We start from the raw sequence: 14,497 nt of genomic DNA, 5'->3' as shown, positions 1-14,497 counted from the left end.
TAAATTCATTTTCTTAGTAATACCACCAACGCCACCACATGTGTCATAAACACACCATTCAGACTTCTGACGCCACCACAATCAATATCTTTGACGTCGCCGTCTCCACCATCACCACTGTCTTTCACATCGCTTACTCTCACCGTCATTCCTGACCGCCTCGGCTACCACCACTATCATCACCGCCGCACCCGCCTCTATCACAATTATAGCTCATACTATTACTATCACCCTATTACAAAAAGAATGAACGGTGTGGGTATGGTAGATATGGTGGCGATGGTGATGGTACTAGCTACGGCGGTACATATTCTAAAATTGGAACGATGCAGAGAAGATTAGAATGGCCCCTGCGCAAGGATGACACGCAAATTCGTGAAGCGTTCCATATATTAAAAAAAAACAATTCCGCTAAGCATATCGCCCGGCCTGCTAACGCTTCTGCCAGCTCGCCGCCTTCAATATTACAAATAATACTAAGTATAAACGTAAAGTAAGAAATTTTCCAGCTGCTCATACTAATAACAAAATTAATAATAGTAGACATGACAGATACTCTGTTGTTAATTACAGAAGATTCAGTTACTTCACCGAATCTAGTCGAGTTGGTAGCAAGATAACTAAACACCCTTCGGCGCAGAACCGATGATTGCACTTATGTTACTTCCAAAAATCATATTCTAGTAATACATGATGATAGAAAATATACGAATAGAAATATCACATGGTATAATCTTCCATTCTCTGTTCAGGAAAAGACGCGTGCAAAACTTTTCTTGAAATTTCTCACCACCATTTCAACTAATAATCCTAAACTACTATTCCATCGTTGTTGATAAAATATCGGCATCTGTTCATTGTTAACTAAAGAATGATATAAGTAATGTTTTGCTAGTTCTGTATCAAACTCAGATTTTTTCATATACGAGAATTTTAGCTAAGCTACTTAACCAAACATGAATACGTTTTTATTAATGGAAGCGTTGAATAATGAAATAACCATTCAGTCTCAGTTTATAATAATATTAACAACGTCTATCATCGTAAAAAACCAAATGATAGTTTTCTGAATGGCACCAAACATATACAAGTCTGGAAAGTAAACAGTGCTTCAATGATAATCCAATAAGGATAAGTCGTTATTGGATTGTTTATTATTAAACAAGTTGCTGATAACTACCTTGTCAAAAGTAACAGCGTAATAATGTAATATATAAATGTTCAGTACGAACTCATAATTATATATATATATATATACACCGGTTTCAAAATTTCGTGGGTGGGGATAAGTCGACTTTATCGGCCCCCGTGCTCAACTGATACTTATCTCACCAACCCCGAAAGGATGACAGACGAAGTTGACCTCAACGGAATTTGAACGAAATGCCACTAAAGATAGTCGAAATGCCGCTAAGCATTTTTTTCTGAAGTGCTTACAATTCTGCCATCTCGCTGCTTTGATTTATGCATATATTAAATAGGCTCCACCGCATTTTAAAGATTTTAAAGCGCCGTCAGTCACTCACTAATGAAAATTTTTACCTTAAGAACTGAAACTCCTTTGCTGAGAATATGCTCAGTCTAAAATCCAAAGGGAATAACTTACTACTGAAAATGGCCTACCTTAAATTCTACTAAAATGTCCACCGGAACAGGAAGAATTACCTTCTTTGTACATGGTAAGCACGAAAGTCAAACAGGAGAGCTAGGGAGAAGGGGAGATAATACAGTAGTAGTGATCCCAAAACGATGGTGCGCGTGCGTGTGTATAAGAGACTTTGTATGTGCATGTGGAAGAGGGTTGGTCATCTTGATGTGTGCGTGTGTGTATGTGTAGGTGTGAAAATGTAGGTCTGGGAATGGGTCAGTGCGGGTGTGTACGTGGTGGTGTGTTGTGATGTGATGTGTGGTATGGTGGTGTATGGTGTAGTGGTGTGTGGTTTGGTGCGATGATGTTGAGAGGTGGGGAGGCGAGAGTGGGGAAATCAAAGGTGGTGTGTGGGTTAGGCGGAGGGTGGGGGTAGAGTTGGGGCATGTGGAGTGGAATGGGGAAGGATAGAGAAGGTGGGGTGGAATGTGTAGGGGTAGGTAGGCTTACGAGGGAGGGGTGAGGATGAAGGGGGAAGGAGAAGGTGGGTAGGAGTGAAGAGAAGCAGGAGTCGGTCAAGAGAGGCCAGGTGGGTGGGTGGAAGTAGGTGTGAGGGGGAGAGAGGCGAGAGGAGTTAGATGAATAGGGGAGGAGAGTTGAGCCCATGTGGTGCATAGGAGCGAAGAGAGAAGATTAATCCCTTCTTATATATGTACACATAGGCTGTGTTTTCCATAATGGAGGCGAACACTTTTCTCCATGTGATCGGCATGAAGATTTGTTAAGACACTGGCAGCCTTATTTCACAAATAAAAAAATTATATCCACTACTGCGGTGTTGAGCACGAAAGTGGACATGTTTCATTTGTTAATAGGAATTAAAAAGATTTATATGTTAGATAGACATGTAAGGAAGTCTTTATTAGAGATTTATCAATCAGAAAGTTTTTATTTTATATTATCAGAAAGATTTTTTATTATAAAAAGTTGTATTATAAATTCATCTATAATGGATAAATTATTTATTTATTAGAAATCCGCCAGACAGAAGGCGGTGAGGTGGCAGAAACGTTAGCCCGCCGGGCGAAATACTGCCTGGAGTAGAAAAGAAATTCGGAAGAGAGAAAGTTACATGTATTTATATAAAGGACTTTTATTATAAAAAGTTTTATAAATAAATCTTTCTCTGTCTGACGAATTTCTAATTGGAAGTTACTTACATGCATATATATGTAAATCGTTGTAATTCTTATTAGTAAATGAAATGCGTGTAATGGAGAATAAATAATACCAAAACATGCCCACTTTCCTACTTTGTTATACGATATCTTGGTAATTAATATTTCCGAAATTCTCAATTTTAGCATGTATTTTCACTAACATGCGCTAGCAACCGTGGATATATATGAATTGTACATGGATTGTAGTAATGGAATAAGCAGATATGCTTCAAGAGGAAACACCTAAAATTTATCCTAACTACCACTTTAATATAATATTTATAGATATATATGAGCGTGTGTGTCTATTTATTTATTTATTTCTCTCTGGAGAAGATTCGTTGCTCGTTGTACTGACAGCCCTGGAGGATCTAATAGAACGAGTGAGGGAGAGAGAAAGAGAGAGAGAGAGGAATTTGTTTTTATTTTCATATACATACCAATATACATTTTGCTCGATCGCGTCTCCGGTTGGCTCTATTTGACATTGTTTGCATCTTGCATTCTACTCAAGTAGGTTTGATAGAATCGACCACATCTTAAAAATTTCGTGTCCCGATATGACCACAGTGCAGTGATAAAAGCTAGAAAGAGGATGATAAATAACTAGTAGAAACCAAAGAATATTTCACCGCGGTTAGTTTGTGCATTATGAAAAACATGATTTTATTTCAAACTGTATTTTTCCTGAGGTGTTTGACTCTGGAAATATCATGTTCCGCATACGTAGTATTACGAAAGCAGTCTTATGGGAGAACATATTTGAAAACAATATTGTTTGTTATATATTTCTCATTTTGTCTACCATAAGAATTGTCTGTAATTTTTATCGCCACATTAAACTTAAAAATAGAATGATATAAAAGGCGTAATCCGTCTGTAATATACTTCTACATCAAGATGACGTATGTAATGCTCTAACAGTTCTTAATACGCTGTACTACACCCGTGTTTTCACATTGTAAATGTGCATATAACTAGATTTGATCTCATAACCCAAGTGAACAGAGTAAATTAACTGCATCTCATAGTTATGTATCCTTAGAATAGAACAGCACACACACACACACAGATATGTTTGTATGTATATATACATATATATGCATACATACACACACGCACACAAACACATATACTTCACTTACAGTATCTATTTATCAGTCAAGTGTCTTACATGTAATATAAAATTTAGTAGTCTAAGATAGATTACGCTTTCGATTTTATTCATTCAATAGTCAGAGCGTTACATATGGAGTCCGTAGTACAAAAAATATTATAGATAAGAGTAATAGTAGAAAAAAGAAACGATAAACATGATGAAGACAAGGGTGATATGCCAGCAACTACAGTGGCAACGGCGACTGTGGTGACTCCGTCGGCAAAGTAGTAAAGATAACAGTAATAATGAAAATGAAATCAACAGCAAACATATGTAAAACCCATTGGAGCACAGATACAATTGGTCTCAGAAGTAGATAGAAAACAGTCAAACATGAACAGACAAAAAAAATATTACTTCCAAAACAAGTGTGACGATATGGCGATAAACGAAAGTTGCGTTATAATGTCTCTATCACATAAGACAACTTGAAAGCCTGCTGGCTGTTATCATATTTTGGCTGAAGCAGAAGATCACATAATTGGCATTATTCAAATTGTAGATATTTTATAATTACAGAGGTCTCTCGGCTGAACTGAGGAACGTCTGTTCTGCTCTGCAAGATACGGCGGCAAAATCTCCCTCAACAAGACCCTGAGTTTAACGCTCAGCTGATTTTTTACCATCTACCTCCTTCTCTTGGGAACACAAACGATGTTTAGCAAGGACACAAGAGAGGATGCGGTTCTGTTTCAAACCTAATAAAGCCTGCAATTAGTTACTTATACTGTTAAAAGTAGCATCTAAATCGCCTTTAAATGACATGCGACTGTCTTGAAAAGAGCGGGTCACGTTCCTTAATGTAAACCTAGATACGCAGCTGCCGAGAAAAAGACAGTGTGCTCCTTGTTGGAATATTTTGGCTGTAGGGAAAATACGCAGTCAGTTGAACCAATTCTTACACTAATTTCTGTCCATACAACTGTCGACTAACGGGTCACGCTACGAAAAAGTTAAAAGATAAATGTTTCCGGTAAGTTTTGAAATCAGAGCGTGAAGAGAAATGATCAAAAGATTTCGTTTACAGCATTCTCTTATCTCTGCTACTCCAAAAGAGGCTTGTGCAACCGCTTCCCTCAACAATATATGCATGCATATACATACATACACACACATATGTATATATATATATATTATATATATATATATATATATATATATATATCACATTTATGTGTGTATATATACATATGTGTGCGTGTATGTGTTCATATATACACATATAAATATATATATATGAATATGATATATACATATATGTATATATGCATAGATATGTTTCTTTATTAGCCACACAGGGCTGCACACAGACAGGACAAAATTACAAGGTAGAACTTTTCTTTTGGGGGTAAAAGAAGGGGGTTTGGTTTTCGATCAAAAGGGATCGTAAAGGGAAAGAAAGAGGACAAAAAAGAGGGGGATAAAATAGAATTAAATTTATTTTTTTTAAAGAGGTGGGGAAATTTGATCAATAGGGATCGTTATCACAGAAATGTCAATATGAAGTGTAAAGGGGAGGACAGGTGAGGTTTACCCGTGGAAAGAAAAGCCTACGGAAAAGACCACGGTAACCTCGGTCAATGAAGTCACATGTTATATTTCTTTTTTTTTTCGTTTTTTTATTTTGCAAATAAGCAACTCTCTGTATTAATTTTTACGGTTCATAGAATCATAGTCAAGGTGGCTTCGTCATTCATTCGTGCCATCCTTGCTACATTCACCCATCTTTTTTTAAAACATTCACTAGACAAAACTTGCCTCTCTACTCTCACTTTCCTCTTCAAGTGATGCTTCTTCAAGTGATACTTGAAGAAGTTGGTGAGAGATTGACCAGAGAGGAAAGTGTTTGTCTCTAATCGTTTCAGGCGCGTCCACCAGATACATTCTTTCGCCATAGCCACAAGTATGATTAAAAATAGCTCTTCCTTCCCGTTTGAAGGAAGGAGGCGTGACGATATTAACGATAGACTCGGCTGATAAACCGACACGTCCTACACGTGACAGCAGTCGTTCGACATAAGCCCACAGGTCGGAGATTGTTGGACACTGCACGATTGCGTGCAGAGCGGTTTCGTCGCTCTGCCCGCATCTCGGGCAGGTCGGCCCCGTGTTTCTCGAGCCATGCCTATAGAGCTTATCCCGAACGGGTAGCGCTTCTCGGTAGCACCGCCAGGCCAGGGATCTCTGGAAGTTGTCCATAGGTCCCGGCCCGAAAGTCGTTTCAAACAGGCGGGTCAGGTATTCCTCGTCGACGCCCAGGTTTGCCCCAAGATCGTCGTCGTACCTCCCCTCCACTAATCCCCTATAGAATGCTTTGGTCGTGTTGAAGTCACTCAAGGTCGACCCGGGACGGTAGAGTTGCTTGAGAGCAACGCGACACTCGCGGTGCCATTCACCCTTCCTCGGCCTCTTTTTGATCCACGACTGCAGTTCGGTCATGGAGACGAGCTGCGGGAACGCGTGCCTCACAAACGGCGACCACACCTGTTCACCGTCGTCTACATAGAGCCGGAGATGTCGCAGTCTCAGCGCGTGTCTGCGTATCATCAACCATGGCATACCCATTTTAACGGGTGTTGACAGCAAATGGATCGCCTGACCATCGGGACGCATCCTTTCCACAAGAAGTGGAAGAGAAATGCTTAGATAGAAAGATAGATAGATAGATATAGATATAGGGATATAAATGCACATCTATATATATATATGTATGTATGTATATGTATATATAATATATATATACATACATGCATATACACACACATGTATATACATGATTGTGTAGCTATACATACAGACGTATATGTGTGTGTATGTGTCTGTCTGTGTCTGTGTGTCTGTGTGTTTGTGTGTAATGTAAATGTATATAATCATACATATGTGTGTGTGTGTGTGTGTGTGTGTGTATACATATGTATGTATGCATATATTCCTTTGTTAAAATGAAATGACAAGACATTTATTAGTGGACATACAACATACGGCAAGATATTCGCTGTAATGAAATTCTATGAACAACAAAAGCAATTCTATTATATTTATTAGAAGTTTATAAGGTTATGCTTCATGCGTTTATATGATCTCAATCTCAATTAATGCGTGAGTTTTAAATCTTTCAATATGAAGAAAGATTCCGACCAATAGTCCAGTTCAGAAGAGTTTCATTGCTAAATCATTAACTATGAAACCAAATATAAGCTACTTATCACACAATTTTTATATATATAATACACACTTACATTATATATATATATATATAAATACACACTTACATTATATATATATATAATATATATATATATATATATATACATATATATTTATAAATATATATATATATATATATATATATATATAATATAATATATATATATATATATTATATATATATAAGTATGTGTGTATGTATATATGTATACAACATATGCATGTATGTATGTATATATATACATATATATATATATATATATATATATATATATATATACAAGCATACATACATATTGTTACAAACTTTCTGTTCGCATTCATTGCTAAAGCAAGCATTTCTTTTGTCTATTCATCACTAAAATCTAAGATTTAAAACGAATCAATCGATAGACATCAATTTTCGTTGGTTCTGCATTGGTTACTTTTGTTATCTTATGGACAGATTCCTTTGTGCAGAGATGAAACTAGGCCAGACATTTCACATCCCAAAATGAAATTTATTCTGCCTATGTATTCTTTATTCTTTTATTGGTTTCAGCCAACGGACTTTTGCCAGGTTGATGCACCGTTTTCAATGGCTGAAGTCGATCATTCCATTTTCAGTACTTATTTCAGTCTGGTACTTCCTTTATCGAACACTTTTGTTGTACTGCTAAGTTCCGAGATATAAAGGGACTCTTGTTTTATAAATCAATATAAAATGTAATATAAATACACAAACACATATCTATCCTCATAAAAGCACACTTATATAAATAGCTAGACAGTCAGACTGACAGACAAACCAACAGACAAACAGACAGGTAGTTAGATATTAAATTTTATAATGAAAACCTTTAGGGCATCTTCGAAGTTTCGACTTCTCTTTTATTGCTTCATTCTGGCTTCTCAAAACTTTGACAGTTGTTGTTTTTTTTCTTTTTTCAAGTTGAGTAATTTATATAATAATTATAATTAAGTTGGTATATATTGACATGGGAAATAATTGTGTAAGAACGGAGAAATAATGGAGCATATGAGGAAAGTATGTGTTTGTAGGGTGTGAGGTGATAGAAAGTTATGGTAAAGGGATGTGTGTTTACTTTGATATTAAATTTTTATTGTTTAAGCTTCAGTCAGGCGTGTATGTATAGGAGTAGACAGATGTGTCATACTCAGTTCATGATATTTTTTAAAATATGAACTTGGATATCCTTATATTTATGGTTCACAAATTAATGCTCATAAATTATGCATGAAAACACTTCAAAATGTTCGGCTAAATCTATTTATCATAACTTACTTAATCTATGTTTACTTTTCATATTACTGTTGATTTCATGACAGACAAAACTCCCCTATACAAAGCCGAAAAAGAAAAATGTATACACAAATACGAGCTTCAAAAAGTTTTGTATAATTAGGAATCTTGTCTCTAGTATTAGCATAAGTTATCGTTGATGACAAATGTCTACAGTGGGCCCCTCCATCACAGTGAAGTACGGCATGTTGAAAGAAGTTTTCTGCCCCCAAATAGAAAGCACTTGCCTAACATCCACAAGTATTAAAATATTTTAAAGCTCATAACAGTTAGCTGCTCCTGGTTAAACATCATTGCATCCAACATCGCTCACATCATCAAAATACAGATCCACAAACTCACACCGAAATATTCCACTGCCAAAATTCCACTAATTCTCCCTTGGATGGATTTGGCTTTTGAATAATCCCTAGAATAATCCCTAGAATAGTCTCTAGAATAACCTATATCCTACTTGGTGGTATTCTGAGAAACTCTACAAACCTAAGATCTAGTAACTTCACGGAAATATTTATATAGCACGTGTATTCCTTCGAGTGCAAAGACAAGGAAACTGCTACTTTTCTGAGTCGCCCATGTATATCTGCACCACTGATATTGCTCAAGGGAAAGGCAAAGGCCGATAGAGCTAGGCACCAGTGATGCCACGACTCCTTTCAACAGCTGAGTGCGCTAGAGAAACGTGAAGTGTCTTGCTCAAGAATACAACACACAGTCCGGTCCGTGAGTCGAACTTACAACCTCACGATTGAAAGCTCGACACTATAACCACTGAGCCAAGCACCTTCACACACACACACAAATATTTATACATACAGAGAGAGGGAGAGAAAGAAAGAGTGAGGTGTATATGAATATATATATATATAATAATAAATATTAGGGAATAAATCCAAATTTACAGGGAAAAATCAGATTTAGGACTGAATCCAATTTTATAGTAAAATATTATATAATATTAATTAGAGACAAAACCACTATTATGCAAATCAAACAAAGAAAGACTTTCTTTGTTTGATTTGCATAATAGTGGTTTTGTCTCTAATTAATATTATATATATATATATATATATATATATATATATATATATATATATATATATATTCATATACACCTCACTCTTTCTTTCTCTCCCTCTCTCTGTATGTATAAATAAAGGTTTTTAGAGTTTAACATTTAAAAGTTTCTATAGCAAATTGTTTTGTACATTTTTTATTCCATACAATCTTATTACCGTAAACTGTATGAAAACACATACTTTTGAGAATGCCAAGAGCCCATGTTGGTCAGTATCTTTAAAATATTCAGTTGATTGCAACGCTCCCTGTAATTTCTTTTGAATGCTGTGTGTAGCAGCTGAAGCGACTACTTAGGGAATCGTTTTTTGGCGGTTTGAACTCGTCCCGCAATAGTTGAGAAGCGTTCTGGCATTTCTCAGACGATCGAGATGAGCACACTGTTATGATAAAGTTCAGTCGTTTAAATCGACTGCAGTTTATGCCTAGTATTTATTGACTCCATTTCGAAAGCAACGATAAATGCTGTTTCAAAATACTTTGTCTTCGTACATCAGAGAGTAAGTTCTAACGATTTGGTTAATTTCTTAATAGCTGTTACAAAAATATGGATGTGTACGCGAATACATATAAAAAAACAACTATCAGCTACACTTTCATAAATACTCATTCGTAGCCTAATGCCGCTTGTGAATGGGGCGCGGTCAATTATATCAAATCCAGTACTTGTCTTGTACTTTATTTTCTCGATCTTCTGAAGGTGAATAGCAAAAAGTTCTTCGGTTGGATTTCGTTTAGTGCATGTTTCAAAAATGAAGTTTTATTTTATTTTTCGAAAATATGTAATTACGACCAGAATTTTAATTTCGATTGCTCTAATTTAATTAAATTTTAAAGACAATTTGAATACTTCTAAATTTCTTTACACTTCGTTGTTTGTACTGAATATTGTTAATTCTATACATCTTAAAACAAAAGCATCCAAGGCCTCTTGATTTATATAAAATTATATATATAATTTTAAGTTATTTTTTACAAAATTTCTAACTAATGATTGAAAAGAAAAGAAGAATGTTATACCAGTAAGTGTTTCTCCTATCTGCCTGTTTTATCGTTATCTTAGTGACGTTTGCCTTGACTCATACTACATCCACATAGGCACTCTTGACTCACTCGTCTCTCCTTTCGTCACCGAAAAAAGAACCCACTATGTTACCGCCATCCTCCACAGTTTCGTACCTCTGGAGATTATATTATTAACAGAAACGGTAGAGTATTGTTAAATGACTTCCAATTTAAATGAATTAAATCTAGATACAATGTAAAAGCCTTGCATTTAAGTTTGCATTTAACTATAGTAGAATTCAATTTTCATTCATGCTGTTTACAGTCTTGGGAATAATTTACGAGTGATCTGTTGGAGCAAATTTAATGTACTATACTCTCTTTTACTTATTTCAGTCATTTGACTGTGGTCATGCTGGAGCACCGCCTTTAGTCGAGCAAATCGACCCCAGGACTTATTCTTTCTAAGCCTAGTACTTATTCTATCGGTCTGTTTTGCCGAACCGCTAAGTTACGGGATGTAAACACACTAGCATCGGTTGTCAAGCGATGTCGGAGGGACAAACAGACACACAAGCATATATACACACACATACATACATATACACTCATATATATATATATATATATATATATATATATATATAATTATCCGTAATAATGAAGGGTGAAATTAATTAATTTGGAAAAATTATCAATTACACCAAGTAGTCTTCGGCATGTAAAAGCCTCATTCGAGGAAAATTTAAGTAATACTAAGCAATAAGGGTTTAGCAACGAGTTGCCTTACCACATACCGAATTTAGAAATAGCAGTCAAGGGTTATAGCTATTTCTTCTACTAAAAAGGGAGATCTCAGTAAAAACAGCATTTGGAAGGCACAAACAGGTAAGAGAGAATTAATTGACTGCAATCTATCATACATTTTTTTAGTTATCCACGGACGTACGTTTCGAAATCAAGTTTTAAGGAAAGCATACGAATTAAATATTAAATATTAAATAATAAATAATTCTATCTTACCGAAACTTCTTTTCTCTTCAGCGTAGAATACTATAATCATAATGATTATATATTGAATTTTGAGATACCAGAAGGCACCAACTCCACTCAGTATCAGAGCGAGCTAGAACCCGCAACTGGTATCACCGAATTCAATTTGTGAATGAAACGATTGTGTCAACAGCCCCTCCCACCCGCGTGTAGCCAAAACAAGATGCTGTGGTCATCTACTGAGATAAAATATGGTTATCCGTAATAATGAAGGGTGAAATTAATTAATTTGGAAAAATTATCAATTACACCAAGTAGTCTTCGGCATGTAAAAGCCTCATTCGAGGAAAATTTAAGTAATACTAAGCAATAAGGGTTTAGCAACGAGTTGCCTTACCACATACCGAATTTAGAAATAGCAGTCAAAGGGTTATAGCTATTTCTTCTACTAAAAAGGGAGATCTCAGTAAAAACAGCATTTGAAGGCACAAACAGGTAAGAGAGAATTAATTGACTGCAATCTATCATACATTTTTTTAGTTATCCACGGACGTACGTTTCGAAATCAAGTTTTAAGGAAAGCATACGAATTAAATATTAAATATTAAATAATAAATAATTCTATCTTACCGAAACTTCTTTTCTCTTCAGCGTAGAATACTATAATCATAAATGATTATATATTGAATTTTGAGATACCAGAAGGCACCAACTCCACTCAGTATCAGAGCGAGCTAGAACCCGCAACTGGTATCACCGAATTCAATTTGTGAATGAAACGATTGTGTCAACAGCCCCTTCCCACCCGCGTGTAGCCAAAACATATATATATATATATAAACTGTACTTGTAAAAAGAAGAAACGAAACGAAACGAATCGAATCGAATCGACGCGAGGGCGCTCAGTCATACAATAGTGTAATAAATAAAATATATGCATACATACATACATACATACATACATATATGTACGTACCTACATCTACATGTATATATACATGCATATATAAATATATATACGTGAGTACAGGACACCACAAATAGACTTAGAACTCAACGAGAAACGAAAACGTAAAAACAAGCATGGAACGGACCTTTTTTAACAACGAAAAAACAGAGTACAAGACAAACTATACAAGGAAACATCCCCTTCATCAGCTGTCCCTAGTTCAACTCCAGCGTGTTTCGAAGTTGAGGACAGAACACGACTCGTCGAACTAGCCCTTCCTGCGAAAGAATTAAATAAAATTACTTCGCAGAGGGGTAAAAACAAGGAAAGAAAAAAATGTGACACAAACAGGACGTAAAAACGTTACAAATAAAATTACAAAGTAAAATACAGAATAAAATACAAAATAAAAATACAATTACAAAAAAATTCAATACAAGAAATGAAAACAAACAAAAAAACAAACAAAGAGGGCCTTTTTTGGCCTAGACGAGGAGAGATTCGAAGAGCGCAAGAAAAACCGTTCGTTTATAGTAAGGAGGCCGCAGGCGAAAGGAAGTATCGGCCGGCTGAGAGAGATGAGGAGAAGTGAGAGAGAGAGAGAGATAGAGGAAGACAAGCGGATGTGAGAGAGATGAGGAGGAGAGAGAGAGAGAGGGAGAGAGAGAGAAAGAAGGGAAGGTCAAGCAAAGAGTTATAGAGTTTCGCGTCATAATTATATATAAAACTGTACTTGGAGAAGAAGAAACGAAACGAAACGAATCGAATCGAATCGACGCGAGGGCGCTCAGTCATACAATAGTGTAATAAATAAAATACATGCATACATACATACATATATGTACATACCTACATCTACATGTATATATACATGCATATATAAATATATATATGTGAGTATATATATATAATATATATATACACATATATACAACAGGCTTCTTTCAGTTTTCGTCTACCAAATCCACTCACAAGGCTTTGGTCGGCCCGAGGCTATAGTAGAAACACTTGCCCAAGGTGCCACGCAGTGGGACTGAACCCGGAACCATGCGGTTCATGAGCAAGCTACTTACCACACAGCCACTCCTACGCCTATAGGAGAGTTCATAAACAAGGTCAATAACTGCAATAGCCGTAAGATTGTTGGAGCTAATATTTTAGGGCCTTAAGCTTCGCCTGAAAACAAATAAATTGTATTCTCGCGTAGGTTGTAGGCAAGTAAATTTTGGTCATGCTGTCCGTCTTAAAATGTGTGTTACTTGTGTCAGTGGAGAATAAAAGTTCATAAATAGTAATACCTTACAAAGATAATTGATGTTGATGTACAATACAGGCTCAATTCTAACTGACTAATGTAAAGCTATTTCAACTGGCTGCATTTTTCTCCGACATTATTGCAGAAACGTCAATGGACTATATTCCCCCCATCTTAAAAATTTGCATGGACTTATGCCAATGTACCTAATCAATAGTCATGTCTAGAGCAGAATCAATTACAACTGTGTCTAAAGTAAAGTCATTTCACCTGAGTGTATTCTCAGACATCACTAATTTGAACTCTGATATAGTTTTCATGTTTCTCCCGCAGGGAATCCATGCACAGCAGTAATTCATTCATACAAGATTGTTTGAGGTATAGAAAAAGCAACAACAAAAGAAAGACAAATAAAAAATACCGCAATTTTCATCTATTTTTCTATTTATTCCCATTGAATTGCTTTCTTCGAACACAATGTTGTTTTTCCTTTACAGCTTGGCAAGTGTTGTGATCTGAAAATTGGTTCCCTGATTACAGAAGCTGTTGTGTTTTAGAAGAGACATATCTGCCAATAATCTAAGACACTTATTTATATTATTTAATTATTTATTCTTTTGAAATCTTTTGGCTACGCTCCCGCAAGTATTACTGCTAGCTCTGGTGTTTTCTGTGACAATACTTGTCTCAAGCAGCAATAACTAACAAGAAGGAACCTTAAAATGAATTTACTCAAATATC

General features: G+C 35.8%; 1 non-coding gene across 1 annotated transcript; it reads left to right on the top strand.

Annotated features, from left to right (window-relative positions):
- Positions 1-288: 288 nt before the first annotated feature.
- LOC115211340 lies at positions 289-395 on the top strand. The gene has a single exon (XR_003881608.1). It is a non-coding gene; the product is annotated as a U6 spliceosomal RNA (small nuclear RNA).
- Positions 396-14,497: the final 14,102 nt, after the last annotated feature.

Source organism: Octopus sinensis, linkage group LG4, assembly GCF_006345805.1.
Source record: "Octopus sinensis linkage group LG4, ASM634580v1, whole genome shotgun sequence".
Taxonomy (NCBI): Eukaryota; Metazoa; Mollusca; class Cephalopoda; order Octopoda; family Octopodidae; genus Octopus; species Octopus sinensis.
The sequence above is the reverse complement of the archived record's forward strand: the minus strand, read 5'-3'. Positions and strand labels throughout refer to the sequence as shown.